Source organism: Notolabrus celidotus, chromosome 6 (genome assembly GCF_009762535.1).
Source record: "Notolabrus celidotus isolate fNotCel1 chromosome 6, fNotCel1.pri, whole genome shotgun sequence".
Taxonomy (NCBI): Eukaryota; Metazoa; Chordata; class Actinopteri; order Labriformes; family Labridae; genus Notolabrus; species Notolabrus celidotus.
Window position 1 is genome coordinate 32,519,262 of NC_048277.1, and position 20,900 is coordinate 32,540,161.

Genomic DNA, 20,900 nt, shown 5'->3' on the forward strand with positions numbered 1-20,900 from the left:
ATCATTGCAAGTACATATTGTATTTCTGGATTAGGTTGCATCCTTGTTTTATACTGTTATATACATATTGGCAAAGATTGACCTGAGTTGAGAAAGGTGAAGAATCTAATTTATAGTAAAAACATTCACACATTTGTGTTCACTGTTAAAACTGTATTTTTAATGCTTTGCTGCAGCACATGCATATATCTAATAAAGAGCAATGTACACCTTGTTGAAGAGCACCAAATATTCATGCTTCTAATAATAAATACATGTGCAGAAGACTAACATGAGACATGAGGCACTGCACAGAGGTAATACAGAGTGCATTTCTAAACCCAGAAGGAGCTCGGAGTGCAGTTAACCCAGTTCAGCCACAGTCACATTCAACACTCTGAGACATACACACAAAGGAGGGATAAAGTGCTAATCTATAGAGAAAGAAAAGCTTTTTGTTACAAATTTATTGCCCTGGATCTTGAATAGAAAACGTGCTATTTTCTCCGTGTCAGAAACCAGCGTTACTCAAGGAGAGAGGAAGTTTAAGTTTCAGCACCGGAGCAGAATTTGGCAGGCACAGAGGTGTAATTTCGCCCTGAGATCTGCAGAGGAGAAAAATGCTAATTTCGGCTATGTTAAAAAAAAAACATCTAAATCCTAAGTCCTCTGCTCATTACTGTTGGATGCTAGTGCACTGCAAAGCCTCATGGCCAATAATATTACACCACTTAATTAAAATAATTCTGCAAAACATTAAATGAAGACCTTGACTTACATTAGCTGCAAACTTCAAGGGATGACATTCAAACTTTACCGACCAGAAGAGAGAAGTTGCAACTTCCTCAGAGCGGCAAGTGTTCGGGGATGATTAGAGCTTTTTTTGGATGAGAACTTTTCCCTCCAGTTTTTTTTTTTGCAGTTTAAATGTTGATCACACATTTTCTTGTTCTGTAAATCCCCTGCTGGGTTCTGTCCTATCAAAGACGGGGGAAAACCTCAAAAACAATGTTCAAACTGACTTATTTTACTGACACATTCCCGCCACAATGAGCTCGGCTTTAATACTATTTTCACATATTTTCTCTTGGATGAAAAATGAATTTCAATGCTTTCTTTGAAATCTTTAGTGCTCATGTACTGAAATGCAATACTCTCCAGCATGTGCCAGTTTAAAGCCCTATTTTAAAAGATATCTGATATGGGCGTGCAACATTTAAAAGTAAAATGCAATCTCCTTTAGCGTGGACTCTACCAAATCCAGAGGAATTTAAAACAATGTTGTTAAATAAATCATGCTATAAGATTAAACTGATGTCAAGTTATCTTTTTTTGTCATCAGGAGTATTTGAGGAATCCTTGGACACACTCTTATGTAACACCCTGCGTGAGAACAATGTTTGCGTGGGGGAGTGTGAGGCTGATAAATCACAACTCTGAGAAGTAACCAAAAGGTCCCTGTCACTTGACATCAGTGATAAAGATGCATTACTGTATTTATGAAGGCAGCAGGCTCAAAGGTTAATGAACTCATAATCTACAGGCTGACACATAGTGAGAAGAAGCTGAGAGCGTGCAGAGATGCAGTTTAATGTTTGTTAATTCACTTATTCGGTTCCTTGTTGAAGAGTAAGACGAGAATATTACAGCAAAATCATGTTACAAGAAAAAGCAGCCTACCAGCTAGCTTAGCAGAAGAGGTTTGAAGGGAGGAGGTTAGCTGCTGATGTCAAACATCCTTGAGTCTTGTTGTCACTTAGTGTCAAGCAAGCGGCAACTTCCGGCCGCCTGGTACAGAAAATGAGTGCAGTCTGAATAGCTCATGTCTTGATCGGCACACACTGTACGGGGGTGAATTTTTAAGATTACAAGTTTTCCATAATGAGAGGCACAGATGACTTGATTAACAGGTGGGAACACTGTAGCTGTTGGCTAGGAGGATCAAAGCCCGCCTCTTTACCTCACACTCACTCAACAGCAGCTTTGTTGAGTTCAGCATTTCCAATATGGCTGCCGCCGACGATTGGCTTCAAAACAGCACTTCAGAAACAGATGGGTGACGTCACAGATACTACATCCATTATTTATACAGTCTATGGTGTCTAGTGTAGATTCTAGAGAAGGTTCCAGGAAGTGACTTAGCCCTAACAGGAAATACTGCAAAGACACACTCGTTCAGAACTCTCAGCTGTAGAGTTTAACGCCTCACTCAAATTTTAAAATAAGGTTTCTTTAAGCGGTAGAGGCTCTGCAATAGTTTCTCTGTTTTTACCTTTTCCCGTATGTCTGTTGAGGTTTATGTGGACTATGTGGACAAGCTAACCCAGCACCAGAGGGAATACTGGCAGAGTAGCATCATGCTAACAGAGCTAACATCGGACACGAACGCCACACTGTAAGGATTTCACCTGCTGCGGGTGGACAGGATACAGGAGAGCAAGACTGAACACACTGGTGAAGAAGGCCAGCTCAGTCCTGGACCCTGTGGAGGTGGTGGCTGACAGGAGGATTATGGCCAATCTGTCGTCTCTGATGAACATTTTTTTCTATATATATATTATTGTTGGAATTCTTGCACTGTACACATTCTTGTTTGCTGCTGTAACTCCATGAATTTCCCCGTTGCAGGATGAATAAAGGAGTATCTTATCTTATGTGCAAAATCAGTAATGTGCCATCATTAATGTTTTTGGTTATCATTAGAATGAGCTTCTGTGTTTACATTTGGGTTGTTTATTGGTGTCTTTTTAATTGCTTTTTATTTGTTTTATAAATAAAGGTAGGTAAATGAGTGCATCACTGTTGTCATATGTAAAATGACCTATCAGAGCTTTAAGATATTTGTATCGTGTGCATAGCATCCCATTAAATCTCATCGTATCATGTAGTATTGTATCTTATCGATTTGACGAATTGTATCATATCATATGAAGTCATATCAGCTAGCTTCTGATCTTATTGTCTCATTGCCTCAGATCATATCACCTCCATCACATCCCATTGTGCCATATCGTATTGTATCAATCTATGGGACTTTAAAGTTAGCAAATCAGCCAAGTTAGAAAGACTTTCAATGTAAAGCTTATCACATAGTTACAATTTTCAGCGTTTAAATGCTTGGTAACGCATAGCAACGATATGCCACAGCTTTGGAACACACCTTGAAGCCACCATAATGGGTATTATTACCATTATTACTAAATTATAAGAAAGTACCAAAGAAAGTCAGACTTGATGGACTTTACTTTTGTGTAATTATGAGTGAAGTGGTTTCAGTTGGAGCCAACATTACACTGATATTAAAAGTGTGTGACGGCCATAGGCCTGGGTCTGTGTGTTTTCCTGCCTCTGCTTTCCCCTTTCAGGTCCTCCTGGAGTGCCTGCCCCTCCCAGCTCGTTTAGGGATTGGCTACACCTGCTTGGTGCCCTTAAAGGCTGGAGGAATCAAAGATGGCTCTCTCTCTCTCCCTCCTGAGGGCTGGTGCCTGCCAGGCACCCTCTATTGTTTTCCTTTTGTGATTATGTTGAGTTTAGCTTTTGGTTACCTTTCACACATAGCGTTAGTTAGCACACAGTCGCACAGCACCCAACACCCTCACCACACTACTGATAGCTGACTTCACCATTAGTTTTCCGTTGTTAATTCCTTTCAATAAAATGATTTACTAATTTAAAAGCTGTCACTGTGGGGACCTCCCTTCCTTGGTGAGCTCTTAAACGAGCTGGGCGTAACAAGTGATGTATATACTTAAGCTTCGAAGGTGGCAGAACAGAGAACGTCATCACTTTAAGAACAATATCTTCATGCCAAGCTTCATACAGAAGGCACAGATGGAAAAGTTGTTTCTAACTTTTCACTTTTCAATTTAACTTCTTGCATTGAAGAGCAAAAAGGGTTTTACCCCATGATGTTAAAGCATTTCGTTAAACAATTAAGAACCCAGCAGTGTTGCTACCCGGAGCGAAGAGTGTGTGTAAACCAATGACAAGAGAGTGCTGCCAAGGTACGTGCGTGTGTGTGTGTGTATGTGTGAGTGAGTGTGCGTGTTTGTGTTGCATTCTCTTATTCTTACCTTGACATTAATAATTCATCTGGCTGCATTCCATTAAGATGTGTAGGAGCTAGAGCATCATGTGTCCGGGCTCACTGCAGTCTGTCTGCTGCAAAACACAAAGAGGACACAGAGTCACGAAACATAACAAAAGGAGCTTGAATAGAAAAGGGCTTCATTTTTTCAAAAAAGAAGGTCTTTACTGTGATGAAATATCTGGAAGAAGTATGCACATTGAGATGAAAAATAAGCTGGAAATGCAACCTTTGGCGTCATGGGGTCATGTTGTGATGTAATTATTTTACTGTTTTTGATAAAAATCACACAAATTGCAACCAAAGTGCAAAGAAACAAACCATCTAAGTTTTGGATTCAACCAGAGGAACAACATTTGGTGAAGGATTGAATATTAGATGGGATTTTTCTAAGTTTGCATGCAACTGTATTCTGATTAATGCATATCATGGGGAAACAAACCTTTAAGTATCATTGCAGTGTTGAAAAGTCTGACTCTTTCTTTCCATTTTTATACTGAACAACCAAAAAGCATGAAGCACTTGATGTTTGAATGTCCAAAGTCACACTTGACAATAAAATCTGATGCCATGTCTGAGCATAACTTTGTTCCACACTGCTCTGAATTGAGGCTTCAGTGGCTTCTCTTTCTCAGACATTACAGTCCAGTGTTTGAAGCTACCTGACCTGTCACTCTGTCTCCTTCTGCTGAGCTCTAATTGTGATAAAAGTTCATCTGCTCCTCATCAGGAATGCATGTTAATGTCCCTTCATAATGTGTCCCAAAATACCTAAAACTCCTCTAAGAAAAAGAGACATCCTGCAGTTTTGTTTTATGCCCGAATTTTTGGATCCCATTCTTTACGACGCATTGATTTATATCCTGCTCAGCATAAGGCCATCAATCCGCTGCGTGCGACATTACGGCTCGTTCAGGGCTGTCTGGGGAAAAATTATCATGCTCGATGATGTCAATGAGTAAAAACTCATGGAACAGATGCACGCCTGATGTTGGATTCAAAGCACAATGCAACATTTCACTTCAAAGCGCAGCGGGCTCTCTGGAGACTAACTGCTGAAGGTACGGAGGAGCGTTCTGCAGGAGTCTGGAAATCTGCTGTAATTCAAAGGAATCTGACAAGCAGGGGTTTTAATTACGTACTGTCCAAGCTGTGCTGATGACCATTGTGCTCCAGTGTAACATATCATATATCACACAAAAACAGGGCATTACTTATTCAGTTTAAAAGAAAACTCCTTCTTTATTTCATGTTAAATGTGTGAAATGTTAACTTAAGTAATTAGATGATATTCCTTGCTTTAAAAAAACGCCATCCTCAGTCTTATTACCGAGCATTTAACAACCCCTTAAACCTAAAACCTGCTTTATTAGCTGTAGAAGACTATTCTAGTCTGACAACCTTAAGTTCTCACTCGATAAAAACATGTAAAACAGTTAAGGAAGTCCATTTTTCTGCCTTTCTGAGCCAAAATTAAAGCTTTAAAATGCTGGATCCAGAGCCAAATGTGCTGCTGAGAGAACATTAAGGATGATACATTCCCAAGTGCATGTGCAATACCGTTCTGTTTTTCCTCTTTTCCTCTTCATTGTTGAGAAGGACATAAAAACATTGCAGCTTTGTGCCGTACATTATCATATAATAATGCCACTAAACTGCTTTGGGAATCTTTTTAATGGGCCAAAAACAAGAGTTGTTCAGCAGAGTCCTGAGTCACGTCCAAACTAATGCAACAATAAGACCGGACTGCAGTAATAAAGCAAACACGGGCCTAATAGCTGACCCAGGAGACTTGATTATGCTGTTTCTGTAACCCATTACAGCAACGCAGGCAGTAAAAAGCCATCATAGTGACAAAACTTCAGCATAATGACTCTTGGTTATTGTGAACAACATGTAAGCTAAATGTGAGAAAAGTCCCGAACAGCAAACTAAACACTCTGGCATCGTTTCAGCTCCAATAGGAGACATTTTCACAGTGTATAAATTAACATTTAGCTCTGAAAAGGTCACTTTTGCCTTTTCAGGCTGTTGTTGTTTTTCACTCTTCACAACAAAAAGCAAATATCTGTGAAGGTGTTTAGGGAAACACTTCGTTAACATTAATTCAAGGAAACTTTTTCTTCTCACAGTGAGAGTCTGAAACCAGAGCTGGGAAGAAAAGATGAATAAATATGTTGATACTGTGCTTAAGGATAGTTTTCAGTTATCTGCACTTAAAGCTCCTCTGAAGAACTTCATGTTTGAGCTGATTTTGTCTGTTTCGGTTTTATAACCAGCTAAAACTTCAGGGCTTCAAAAGCAAATTAGACCATACAAAAGAGCAATGATTGTTTCTATATGGACAATTTTAGTGATTGTCATCCTAGAAGTGGCTTTGTTTGAATATCTACAAAAGATATTCACAGTGAAAGAGATTTCAGTGTTTCAAAGGATAGCAGCCCAATTGTGTCAGTGAACACTACTTACACATGTATAGGACAAGATGAGCAAAGATACAAGACAGACCGCTTTGTCCACGAGGGGTACCAAAATCAACTAACCGAAAGTTTGTAAGGAGATTTTAGTTTCAGCTCAAAGCAGGTCAGTTACTTGAGCTACAATACTTTAAACCATTTTAAATCAACTGTTTGTCAACAACACAAACAAATCCTTGGATTGAGTGAATAATGTAGACAACAGACAACCTGCTGGACAAGATATAAAACACATAAGAAAGAAACTCAGCTGCAAAGAGTGGCTGTCTGGTAAATGTGATGTCCAAGACCCATAGGGTGAACACATAGCTTATAATATGGGAGGTAGAGCCTTCAGTTATCAGGCACCTCCCCTTTGGAATCATCTGCCAGTCAGGGTCTGGGAGGCAGACACCTTCTCTACTTTTTTGGACCAGCTCTTAGTTATGCTTCTATAGGCTTGGACTGCTAGGGGAACTGACACACTGGGATCCTATCTCACCCCCCCCCTCCCCATCACTTACTTTAACTCTCCCTGTCCCATTAAAGTTACTAACCATAGATCTTTCTGGAGCCCCTGAGCTCTCTTGTCTAGTAGGTTCCTCTAGATGGCCTGCTTTTGTAGACATGCCAGACTCCAGCTGCAACTACTACTATCTGTCTCACCACTGTCATCTCTCTCTCTTAATCTCCTCTACCCCTCTTTCCAACCCCAACACTGTCTCAGCAGATATGTGTCTAACTTGAGTCTGGTCCTGCTGGAGGTTTCTGCCTGTTAAAGGAAGTTTGTCCTTGCCACTGTAACTTGCTAAATGCTGCAAAGTGCTCTGCTCATGGTGGATTAAGATGAGATCAGACTGAGTCCTGTCTGTAAGATGGGACTGGATCTGATCCTGTCTTGATGTTGGATCTTTGTTAATAATAGAACATAGAGTACGGTCTAGACCTTCTCTGTTTGTAAAGAGTCTTGAGATAATGTTTGTTGTGATTTGGCGCTATATAAATAAAGATTGATTGATATCTACATGGATAAGGTAAGCTAGCCAATATGGCCGACAATGACTGAGCAGATTAAGAGCAGTAAAAACATCCCCCCAGTACAAGTGATTCACACACTGGAGTGAAGTTAGGGCCTGTGTCCTTTAACGCTGTTTTGCACTAGCAGTGCACACAACTTTCAGAACTCCTTCTCTAAGTAGTGGCAGGAAAATCTTTTTATAAAGCTTCATGTTGGGCAGCACTGGTCTAAGCAAGGCTATAGTCCTCGTCCCAGAGGTCACCGGTTGGACTCCCTGCCACATCCATTTGCTGTACGTCTTCCCCCATTCTCTACTCCCCACGTTTCTTGTCTCTCTTCAGCTGTCCTACCAATAAAGGCAAAATTTAAAATAAAAATTCTCCATGTTAATTTAGTCAAGAAAGTATCAAAAACAATCACTAGAAATCGTGACGTAACATTAGCACAGCCCCAGACCTGGGAATTGTACGTCTAAAAAAATGAGTGCTTAGCTTTTCCCCCATACAGACATCTTCCATTGTTGTTGACAGAGTTGATATCAGAATTCCTGTCTCTTTTTGAGTATGATTGGTCTGTTATAGTGAACTGAGAGTGCTGTGAGTGTAGCAACAACACAACAGCTGATGCTGAGGGTGTTTCTGCTCTTTGGATGCTAAATGCAAAGTCACTGGACTGCATTATATTTTGTACAGAAAAGAGACATTGCAAGGATTTTTAAAAATGCTAAAAGTGGACACAGGCCTGGAAACAGTTTATTATTTTCGGTAAGGTTTACTTCATTGGAAGTTTGAGTGATTGCAAAACTAACAAAGCTTGCAGGAGACTTTTAAATTCAAAGAAAGAGCTTCTGAAAATGCTGATCAGTGGGCAGCTTCTTTACTTTTGAGTACTTTTCAGAGGCTGTCTCTTTCAGTGCCGTTAAGAAGTTGATCCAGTCCACTCTTACTTTCACCTGACGTCTCTACACTGTACTCCTACTTGAGTAAAGAATACACACTTTTGTCACCTCTATGTATCATAATCCAATTCAAAGCAGACACACTGCGTTCCTAGTCCTTTTTGAACTTGAACGCACTGTAAACCTGACAGATATTTGCATAATAAAGGGAGAAACATTAACGCAGCATGCTTCACAGTCATGCTTAATTCCTGTTCGCACCACAATGGGAGAAAATATTATCAGTGTTGTCGTAAACACAAGTACAAATCCCCGCTGTTACGGCGCTCATACTGAGAGACTTCTGATGTTTCGCAGTCATTTCCATTCCACTGGCAGCATTTGCATTTGTTTGATTTCCAGCAGCAGTATGCAATGCCTCTTTGTGCAACAATTCAGACACAAATAAATTAAGATCCATCCTTCCCAGCAAAGATTATTTATCTCTCTTCTCAAGCTGTCTGAACTTGGAAAACAGCTTCAAGTTATTCATTCCCTATTCCCACACCGGTCGCCCACTGCTTTGACAGTAAAGACTGCAGTCTGCGGTTGGCCTGTGCATGTTTTAGTCAAATATCAGCCTTATACAACAGCTAATAAAGGATTTGCTTAGCTGACTTTGGAGTGCACATGCAGGATGAATCATTGTAATGTAATGCATGCCTATAGCTACAACCCCTCTGCTAATCCTTCTGCAGAAAATCAATTTTTCACATCGGCTTCGGCTGCCCTAAGGAAGACAAATCACAAAACTAGTCAAAGCAGCGATCAGAATCAGAAAGACTTGAATCAGACGGAGTAATGCCTCGTGTACAATCAGTAACAAGTCCCTGCCAGATTGAGAACACGCCGTTTTGTTCTCATCAGCCCCTTAAAAAGACAAACATGGTATAATTAGGATGATTAAGACGAGCAGAGACTAAAGGCCAACAGTGTTAACAGAGCTGCAGATAATAAAAGGATTAGGGGTGATTCACTTACAGAGGCTAATGGCATTTTCAAATCGGAAAAAACAGGAATTCATTAGCAGATGTGAGTGACGGCTGAGTATCGCACAGTTTTCACAGCAGAGATAGAGAAATTTGTTCAACAACAGGTCTGCTCGTCTCGGGGAAAAGACCGGAAAAGTCACTTAAAGTGTCACACAGCCAGGTGAAAAAAAAGAGGAAAAAATGGCACCTTCAGGAAAAGAGAGAGCAGATCTGCAGCCGGCAGATGAGCACTGACCCAATCTGACCCACTTCTCCCTGATTTATGGTTTATGGTCCCTCAGCAGACACAGCTTTGTTCTGGGGGGTCATAAATCTCCTGCACCTCAGAGCCGATCAGCTGACCCTCCAATCTTGGCAGCCCCCACGCCACTTCCCTCCCCCCTCTTTCCAACCGACCCATCCGCCGGCTGCAGCCCAGCTCTCAACACAAAGCAGAAATCATCCGATACCACAAGCGCAGGCAGTTAATCACCGTGAGCAGACAATAGTGCGAAACTGAGCCAAGCCGGGCAGAGCATCGCAATCTCTAAAGCGCTCAAACGGGACAGCTGAGAGTTTTACCTGTTTGGTACCTCCGCTGTGATCTCGGGGACTGTTTTCCTAAAAAGTGGGATTAAGTTCTCACTGTTTGCAACACGCCAGTGAAAGTGAGGAGGGAGCACTGAGTTGGAGTAGTTTAATATTTCTGCCTCCAGCCATGCTGAAAGGGCTAAATTCTGGGTAATCATGAGACACATTAATTGGTGAGAAGTCCAGTCATTAGACATGCCAGCTGTGACTCAGCAGGTGAACTTCTGCAGCATAAAAAAGCACCCAACCTCCAAAGTAAGTTATTTTTCCTTGACATGTTGGTGGCAAAATAACAAGCAGTAGAAAGAGAAATTGAAAAGGGAGGCTCAAGCCGACAAGGAGGAGGTTTTACTTCGAAAGGAAGGGGAGGAACGGTGTTAACGATGCAGTCAGAGAGGAGTCACTTATTCCTCCACAAAGACATCAGCCTGGACATAATCGCAGCATGCAGGGGCGAGATAATCAATCCACATAATAAAGTCGTGAAACCAAAATCTGTAAACTCACCTGACTAAAGCATGTGGGAGCATCTTTTCATTCAGTCCGTACACCGCGGGTACATCGAGAGAGAGCTCTGCTGACACTCTGCGCTCCCCAACAGACTAAATGATCTCCATGACTCATGCGGGAGCAGATAATTGGCTCTCAGAAAAGTGGGATAAACACTCATTGTTAAGGCAGTCAGTAGCCTGGCGATGTGTCTTTTTTTTTTTTTGTCTTCACACTCCTGCGCATGGATGTTTTCTTTCTCGTATCCCTCTCTCTCTCTTCCCCCCTCACCTCTTGCTTGCTGTGTTCGCCGACTCTCTCAAGAGATCACCCCTCCTCCCTGTTCCTTTCCATATCCTCCGAAGCACAACTCTTCTTGCCAAGGTGCCTCGCATACTTTCTCATTGGTTCTTTTCACCCTGCTCTCCCCCTATTTTACAGTTCTCTCACCCTAAAGGAACAATGTATTCACACCCCCCTCGACCCCGACCTTCCTGTAGCTCACAAAGTGTATCATGATGAGAAGTGTTGGGGGTAAAACTAATTATGGTTTAGGGCCGGGGCAGCAGGACAGGCTTCAATAATTCATGAGCTCGATTTAAGGGGGTGACGGCGGATGGGAAGAGGCAAGCAGGAGCAGGATTAGGTCTTCTTGTAGACATCCTGATACTTTGTATAGGTGAGTGAATCTGGCTAATATAACAGGATAATAAGTCATCTCTGACATTAAGCGATCTCTGTCAGAGACTATGGAAATGCAGCACCTTCAACAGGTGTCTAATCTGGCGTGAAGTTCTTGGCCTGGCACGAGCAAGGTGGTCGTATTTTTAAAAAGAGACTCGCAGGCTGGTTAAGTAGAGCTGAGATCCAGCCAAATGTTCTTGCATCAAGGTAATGTTTCACTAAGAAAATACTGTAATAACGGTAATGCTTGTGTGCTGGCGTGAGAATGAGCACAGTAAGTTCTGAGTTATTACATCCTTAAAACTACCTTCCAGCTCTCAGATGCAGCGTGCACTTTTTGAGTCACAGACGGTAAAAACATTTTGTACTCAAGCCAATTCCAGTGTTGCTTTCTCCAAAACCATCCCACTGTGCAATGAGTTAGCTTCAACACAGCCTTGGCAGGAGCATTTATAATAAGTGAGACAAGTAGAAGTGGAGTGAAAGGTCCAGATTAAACATGTGGTAGAGAAGGAGCAGTCTGTCATCACTCCTACCTTGTCAGATACGTCTGCCTGGTCAGTGGAAGAATTTTTGGAAAGCGCACACTGCTGCTACCTTTCTAGAGGATAGACTTTTAATACACTGGAGTGATGGGACGTAGGAAATATTGAAAAAGTAACCCTCTCCCTATTATGTTCTGTCTTTAGGTTAGTTTATGAAGTAATCGAGCTCTTCTCCAAATCATTTTAGGTTCTTCTTCCTGATACTTGTCACCCCTCTGTGTTAATGTATAAAAGTCCATCCATCCATCCATCTGTTATCTTGACTGCTTATCCCGTTGGGGGTCACGGGGGGCTAGAGCCAATCCCAGCTGACTTCAGGCAGAAGGCAGGGTACACCCTGGACAGGCCGCCAACCTATCACAGGGCAAACATGATATCTTTGAATGCTTTTAAGCAGTCCTTAAACAACTTGGAGGCTGAAGCATCTGTCTGTAGATGTTTTGTTTAAATGTGACATGCTGTTTTTCTGGAGGTACCTGTTGTGTAGATGTTGTATGCGTCTGCTATTTGTATTTATGTCAATTGTAAAATTGTAACTCTGTAACAATGCTGCTGCCTATCTTGGCCAGGACTCTCTTGGAAAAGAGATTTTTAATCTCAATGAGCATTTCCTGGTAAATAAAGGTTATAATAATAATAATAATAAAACATGGAAGACAGACAACCATTCACTCACACATACGGGCAATTTAGAGCAAACAATTAACCTGGTGAGCTTGTTTTTGGACTGTGGGAGGAAGCAGGAGTACCTGGAGAGAACCCACACATGCACAGGGAGAGCATGCAAACTCCACACAGAAAGGCTCCTGCCAGACCGGGGACTCGAACCAGGAACCTTCTTGCTGTGAGGCAACAGCGCTACCCTAGCCATGTATAAAAGTATTTATAATAAATGCAGTTAAACTTGTGGAAATAGTTCCTCACTTGAACTACATTCAGAAGTTTCCTGAGCTGCAGTGAATCACCCCCTCCTTGCAGTTATCTGCAGACCTGTATGTATTATCGGAGCACCTGTGTTGCCTGAAATTTGGTGATAAATTAGCGACGACAATGAGCAGCTTCAGTCGCAGGTGCATCAACTGAGTTATTTGAATTCCTCTCCCCAGGCGCCTTGTGCAAATGCTGACTTTTGGAGTTTTTGCTCTTTTGTCAATCTGAGTTTTCAGCGAGCAGAATTTAACGGCTCAGTGAGAAATGTAACCTGTTGGGCTGTGGAGGAGTAAATATCAGCGCAGGCAGCCTCATATTCAGACGTTTATTGCTAATCCTCGTGACTCCATCAAGGGGAACAATTGGAGGCAACTATTCATGAAGGTTTCATTGTTTCCTGCGGCCTGTTAGGGATTGATGTACTCCTTTGTATGCAGCTCTGCTGTTCTGCATCCACCACCTGCACATACTGGTGGGGTTGCTGCAAAAATCATGGGAACGGATGATTAATAAAAAAATTGGAAAGACCACAATGGAGACTCTCTAAAACCATCTCTTTCCTTTTAGATGCCAATCTGATTCCTGAATTTGCTTCTCTGCTGATCCTGCAAACCAGTCTGATGCCAATGTGAGATTAAAATACTGCAGCTGTAGATTACTGACCCTATATGGGTTTGATAAGATCGCCATACATTTTGCTTCCTGGCTCAGAGAGTGAATCAAAGACGACGTTCTTTAACCACCAAGTTTGACATTTAAAGCTAAGAGAGAAAAATGTGAATATAATCGACAAATCCAGAATTATTGAGTCTGCTTAAGAGAGTTAGTTATATTTTTGTGCATTTTTGCCTTTAATGGATAGGTCAGCCAATGAGCGACAGGAAATGCGGTGAGCGGAGAGCGGAGGAAGACATGCAGCAAACTGTAACGACCAGCAGCCGAACCCACCACTGCTGCGACGAGGACCACAGCCTCTCCACATGGGGTGCCCGCCAAAACCGCTAGGCCAACTGCGCCTCTTGATTAAGAGTTCTAAGTGGATTTAAATTACCAGGTAAGTTTGTTTTGGAAAGGAGGAGAAGTCTGCAGACAATTGAACCCCCCCCCTCCCAAAAAAATTAAAATTAGACCTAAACTACAAACAAGAAATGCTAACCTAAACACCAGTAGAGCATAAACTGGCTGAGCTACCATCAGCAATAGGCAGGCTAGCTACCTCTGCAGTACAGAGCGCCATGCTGTGCAGAAGAGGTGAAGAAAACCAGATTTTCAGTGAAACAAGTGGATTTCATGCATGACGGGTAAATTATGGTTTGTCCACAGTATCCTTTTTGTCTGCTCGAAGTAGCCGAGGAGAGCACACCAAAACTGAGTAGCATGTTGGTTGAATATAGTGATTCAATGTTAAAATCAATGCTAAAATTGGCTGGTTAAAGATCTAGTTAGCTAACTGAAGAGGGTGAAAATGGTTAAAATTACGATGTGTTCAAGGTCGGCTCAGTAAAATAAAACATCAATAAGAGCAAAACCCGTTCTGTTAAAAATATACCATCATCTCATATTTCCACCAATCCCAATCCCTAGACCATGTGCGTACTCTGCCTCTTGCTCAATGTCCCCATGGGACCCTTTCTTTCTTCTTCCACAATAAAAGTCCAATATCATTTTAAAATCATGGCCTTTTCATCCCCTGAACAAAGACTTCATGGTTTCAATCTCTGTGATGGAAAAATAAATATTCAAATGGAGCAAGCAGGAAGCCTGAGTCGCCTTCAGGTCCACATCTGTAACGTCAACCTCGGCACACCTCCTCAAGCTGATCAAAGCTGCTCCGTGCCTTCATCAACAGCTGGTGTGCATGTAAAAAAGAAAGGAATGGCAATATGGCATGGTTATGCAACCTATTTCAACCAGCCCTCCACCCCACTCTCCAAACAAACACAGCTTGCCTTTGGTCTTTATTTCACTGTCATTGATGCATATTTCATAAGGGAATTCACTGTCTTCCTTTGATTCTTTGGCACTCTGGTGCTGCTGTCTAGCAATCCATTAGCTCCCATTATCATCTCTCCAATCCTAATTAAAGACAACAAGGAGGCTCTAACAGCTCTAATCTGCTGTATATGACAGCTAAGTCCGCTTCCCAAATATAGAATTTTAACAGGTATGATAAAAGATACTACTCTTTAAGTAAGCAGATGATGTATCCTTATATCTTCAAAGTGTCTGAAAACAGAGCAAAATGCTTGTACAAGATGTCTAAGATCCAAAATGTAATTTCTGAAAATAGACTCGTTTGTCTGACTTGTATATGTGCAGCCTAAATTCTAAATATATTCATCTTTCACTGTTGCAGAGAAGGCAGCAAGACCACTCTTGAGAAAAAGCAGCATGTTCCACAATTTTTCCTGATTAATGATTAATGATCATCTGCGGTCCAAAACCCTTCGCCAAAACCACCAACAACTTTTTCCCCAAGCATCAATAGCTGCACTCAGTCTCTCTACACCACACATTTAAAACCGCAGATTCATTTCCAACAAGGAAGCTCTCCCTTTTAACTCCACTCCAGTCAAATAAGATGGTTCATTTCTGTAATATTAATATGCGTCTACACTAGGGAGTCGACTAGCAATTAATTCTTTGTTAAGAACTTACTCAAGCACATTTTTTTGTTTTGATTTTATATCACCTGGCACAAACATCATGTGGTCTTATACTTTGTTCAGCTATCAAGGAGGTGTTTTACATTTAAAGCATGTTTCAATGTGAATCAGCTGACTGAAGGTGTTGAGCACAGTGAAGATGCTCAGCTGGGGGCTGCAGCTGAGTGACAGGTCTCCACGAGCGCTTTTTTTCTCCACCGCCGGACATTATGAGCCAGTTGTGCTCCCTGCTGACACCTGACCGCATTTACATGCTTATTTTTCTCAATAAGAACAAGTAGACAGAAAACTGGACACTGTGAGTCTAAAATATGTTTCTGTTCAGTTCTCTCGTTGAAGTCTGAGCCTTCACTTTTATGACTGTGTGTCCGTGGAGATAATGAGCCTGCTCCACATGTTGATATTCTCCGTGTTTAACACTTTGAACACCTCAATACTATCGGTAACTATTTAATAACATCAGTTACAGACATTGAGTCGTGAAGTAAAATATGATTCAGGGAAAAAATGCATTTGGCATTGTTTTTGACATGGAAACGTTAACATATATATTTTTTTATGATTAATTGATAATCATTGATTGTTAACATTTCCAAAGAGAATTTACATCCCTAGTCTACATTTTTGGTTCCTGGTCTTTGTGTCTTAATAAAGATGTCCTATAGGCCCGTTTTGGGACGGGCATGATCAACCACTGAGCCAAAATCATACTCCAAGGTGTTTTCCCCTTACGGCAAATAAAAGCATTCAAAGCTGAGAGGAGTCTTAAGCCTGGCACTAGAGATGGACCGATATGTTTTTTTCAGGGCTGATACCGATACTGATAATTAGTTGTCAAGGAGGCTGATAACAGATATTTGGAGCCGATATTCATTTGCAGTAGAAGGGAAAATATTGTCGTCAAAATTTTGAATGATACAAACTCCAACACTTAACTTATTTTTAATGCCTTTAAAGCTAGGGTTGGTAGTCTCGGAAAACCAGCATGAATTTGAATGTAGCTTTTCCTCATGACTCCGTCTAACCCCTCCCCTCCTCCCTCGGAGCTCCTCCAAAACGACGCCCCCCCCCCGCTCACATACACGAGCGCCGCTGATTCTCGACCATATGATCATGACTGATTCAAAACCGGTCCTCACCAAAACATTATCATAGTGAAAGTTAAAAACACAAACAAACATGGCTGCTGTTAGTACTCACAACTATCATGCTAGCATTATCCAGTTGTACCAGTGACACGATATCAGGAGAAAAGTTATAATACATATAAAACTGTAACAACTCCACTGTTTGTTAAACGTGTTCAGTGTAGATGTTCTTAATTCCTACAGTGTTGACGGTCAGTGAAGGCATCAGGAGAGGTGTAGAGAGTGCGAGTGGGAGAGAGGAGAGACAAGAGGAGAAGTTCTTCATTCATTCAAACATGGATTGTTGCTCTGTTGGTTGGCGTGATCACGGCCGACAGTGACCGGTTATTAAAACTCAACGTGTTCACGAATCGTCTCGTCATCACTACAGCGTCCGGACGGACGCTACAATAAATATATATTTTCTGTAGGACTTACTGAACGTCATTAATTATTCTGCTTGTTGGTGAGAGCTTTTTAGACTCTGATCCGGACTACAGTCCTGAGCAAAGCTCCTCATCAGGTCAGAGGGGACAGGCCCGAGGACGAGCGAGAGGGGCAGTAAATAGAGTCAGGGGAAGTAGAGGCAGGAGACGGGGACTCGGAGGAGTGAACGCCGGGGAAATGTACGCGCAGGAGGAGGGAAGAACGGCTGGACGGGATTTGATTGGTTTAAAATTTGGGGAGCCAAAAAACGGTGATTGGTTGGTGTTTTCCCAGGTTTACTCCGGCTGTAGATAGCAGGTTTTTTCACTCTTTTTTAGGAACACATCATGTATTGATTGCCATCAGGACATAAAGATCATTTTAACCAGTATGACAAAAAGTGTATCTAAATCTGATTACCAACCCCAGCTTTAAGCACATATCTATTAAACAGCTTTTCAGATTTGCAACATGTTAAAGGTTTTTTTTAATCTTAGACAGTAGACATCTTTGTTTTAAAAATCTAAGAAAAAGTGCAGGGAGCTCCCAGGCTCAGCAGCATGTCTTATAAAGTGAAATGAAACCTTAAACAGATTAATAGCTTCCTAAAGTTTTCTAGAAATGAGCCAAAATAACCCAGTTTTAAATTGATCTCTTATCGGCCGTCTGATTTTTTTTTTAAAAAGGCAGATGCCGAAAAATGCAGAATATCAGCGCCGATAATCGGCCTGATCGATAATCGGTCTATTCCTACCTGGTACGCCCCAATAGATTTTGAATATTTTAATCGATTTTGAAGAGGTGAAAGATCCCACACATGACGACAAACACTGACAGATTTCACAGATTTGTTTGTACAGTATGAGAGCAAATATATGACCAAAACAGCACACCACACACTTACACATTATTTTCACCAGCAACCAGAATCCCAACTATACAAACTGACAAGCTCTTCAAATCTCTCTCAGTCAAACGCCACATGGCGAACTAGGGGATGGTTGCCAAGCTCATTATTGCTCGCTGCTAAGCTACCTGGTACATCCATTGAGGTAGCAATTTCTGCTCAGCTCCTTTCCTTGTGTAGGGAGCTCTCGCTGTGCCTTTATGCACCGAGCCTCTCTTGCTTTCACAACCCTGTAGTGCATTGAAAGATCACACGCCAGGAAACCAATATTACACCACTCCAGAGTTCAATGTGTAAATACCAAGGTAAGGTGAATGGGGCACCAGTTGGCCTAGTGGTTTAAGTGTGCCCAATGTACTGCGGCTACCATATTTTTTTAATGCCTCAAGTATGTGTGTGGATTATTGAATTAGTATCATAATAATAGAAGCAACCAGTCGCCTTTAAGCTTTATCGCACACTTTGAAAATCTTTACTTTGGGTAGCCCTGATATTTTTTGCGCCAATGTTCATTTTGCAGCCTTAAACCTTAAGGATAGTACCATTTCTTTGAGGATGTGGATTCAGCTGTACAGTTATAAATGTGAATGAGCCCAGACCTCTTCTTCTAACCATCACATTATGCTAAATGAGCAGCAGAGGGAGAAACGCTGAGGGAGAAAGGCCACAGAGAAGAAAGATGAACCAGGCAGAGTGCACTTCAGTGAGTGTAAGATCATTCCACTTCAAAACACAAGGAGACTTAATGTTACTAAATAGGAAACTTTCACTCGTTAAGGACAGCAGTTTGGATGAGATGGATGTTCTTATTTGAACTCCTTTGTAGCCAAGTGTTGTAACTAGATTTCTCTATGAATGTGAAATGTGTATAAAATTTGGCTCTTCTGATATCTTGTACATTAAGATACAGTATGTAATTACACATGAGCTCATCTGTGTTGCCTGTATCTTATGTAATGTGTGAAGTATATAGAATATTTCAGATACAGTATTACATTATGGATTTTTTTTGTTTTCCTCCTTTTGTTTGCCATTAAATCAATCACAGCATAGCGGCAACTTCCAGTCTTAAAATATGAAGCCCATGTGGAAGTGCTAAAACCTGCAGTTCATCAAGCGTCCACTTGGGGCTGGCTGCAGAAACACCAGAAACCACATCCACACCCATTCAAAAAAGACGATCTTTGCAGCAAAAATAAACATATTTACAGCCTGGTTCAAAAAAAGGTTTAGGTATGAGTAGCTCATTTGTCCACTGACACACATTTTTTTTATAACTGTATTTTCAAAGATATTAAACTTATGAGTTTTGCCCAAATAAGGACATGGCTGACTTGATTGACAGGCAGGCACCCTGCAGCTGTTAGCGAAAAGGCTAAAGGCTCGCCTCTTTACCTCACACTAGCCCAGACCAAGTTTGGTTGTGTTCAGCATTTCCAATATGGCACCCGCTGACAATTGGCTTCAAAACAGCGCTTCAGGAACAGATTGATGATGTCACGTCTATTATACTGTACAGTCTATGATTACAGCACATTATGGAATCGGTGTGACTGCATTTATTACAGTAAGCTTCACTTTAAACCTTACAGAGTTGTTACTAGTAAACTAATAGACTGTTATTATCCTGAGATCACCAGGAAGAAACCTGATTTTGAGTTAAAAAAAAATGTGAAAAGCAGCAGAGGGAATATTTTTAGTGGAAGAAATCTTGACCGTCAAACAAAATGTACTTTTTTATTCCACAGTTCAATACTGTCCAGACACTCGTATCCATGTATTGTTGAGTTTGGACAGGGTTTTGTTTCCAGAATGTGCTTCACCTTTGCTTGCCTGTTAGCTGCAGGCTGATGCAAGAGTTACGATCTGTGCAAGTTTTGGTGGAAGCAAAACACAAATCTGATTTTTTTTGTCTCAGAAGGACATTATTAAGTGTGTTTGCGCCCTACTTTCTGCCGTGCATGGTTTTCCCTTTATTTGGATACTTAATTGAAAACCTTAGAGATAATGATTCTCCAGGAATTTATCCCCTAAGTGGAAGCATTTTCATTAAAAAAAATTGCATGTGTAAGTTTAAATGTGTCCGTGTGCTCGCTTTGTCTTACATGTGTTTGGATACAGAGACTGAAATAAAGTTTCACTGTCAGTAGCACTCATAAAGAATTATTACTTGACATAATAAACTGACATAACAGCATACCAACGTGATAATGACACACATTTTGACTTCCCTGGCTGCATGTTGAGTTGTATTTGGCTTTTGTCCAGCTATCACATAAATTAACAAGATGCCAGAAACTAAATCTCTACAACACATACATGAAGTACTAGATAACAGTCGGAGCTCATCTCTTTGAGTTTCTGGTACAAAGGCATTTCTCTAAAAGAATGTTTTGAATGTGGTTTTGAACCCCCCCTCAAAGGCAGTCAAAATGAGGAGCTGAATCAAACACTGAGGGTAAAAGGGAATTGTTAAAGCAGAGATGAATCAGGAGAGGAAGTGATGTGGATTGAAACACCCCCAACAGCTACAGTTTTTATCTGTTGTCATGCTGGGCTGGGCTTTCTTTATTTTAATGACCAAAACGGCCCCCCTCTCACAGCGCAGTACATTAATATAGAATAGCGTCAAACCAGCACTACTTTTTAAAGACCACCTTAAGGTGTTGTAAAATAGAACTAATATTTGAACCCTTCTTAAAACTTTATGTATTAAGCTGAAGCTAAAATGTCCTGGAAGTTGATGGTTCAAGCTCCAGGGTCTATCTTTTTCTTCTTAAGATCCAACCCTTGGATGAACGATGCACATGAGACTCGTCAAGACTTGTGGGTTTTTCTTTGAATCCACAGTAAGGTTTTTTTTTTAGCTGGTTATAAAAAAAGTCTACATTTAGATCTGATGTGTCTATATAAGTCTTGTAAAAGCAAACCATACCATCTAGAAGATCAGCTATTCTTATTGATGTAGCTATAATAAAAACACTCTGTCTCTCTTCCTTAGAAGCTGAAGCTGTCCAATTTTTTAAAGGTGACATATCATGCAAAATGGACTTTTTAATGGTTTTCTACCTGAAATATGTGTCCCTT

The 20,900-nt window shown here is 41.1% G+C and overlaps 1 protein-coding gene across 7 annotated transcripts in view; it reads right to left on the bottom strand.

The window, feature by feature from the left end:
* LOC117813681 (alpha-1,3-mannosyl-glycoprotein 4-beta-N-acetylglucosaminyltransferase C-like) overlaps window positions 1–20,900 on the bottom strand; it is a 166,604-nt gene that overhangs the window by 126,683 nt on the left and 19,021 nt on the right. For 6 of the 7 annotated variants that reach the window (XR_004631430.1, XR_004631431.1, XM_034684668.1 and 3 more), the window contains one exon: window positions 4,053–4,140. The gene's annotated coding sequence lies outside the window, so the exon portion shown is untranslated. Of the gene's footprint in view, window positions 1–1,647; window positions 1,821–4,052; window positions 4,141–20,900 lie in introns of those variants that run through there. The other variant, XR_004631432.1, reaches the window with a different exon arrangement.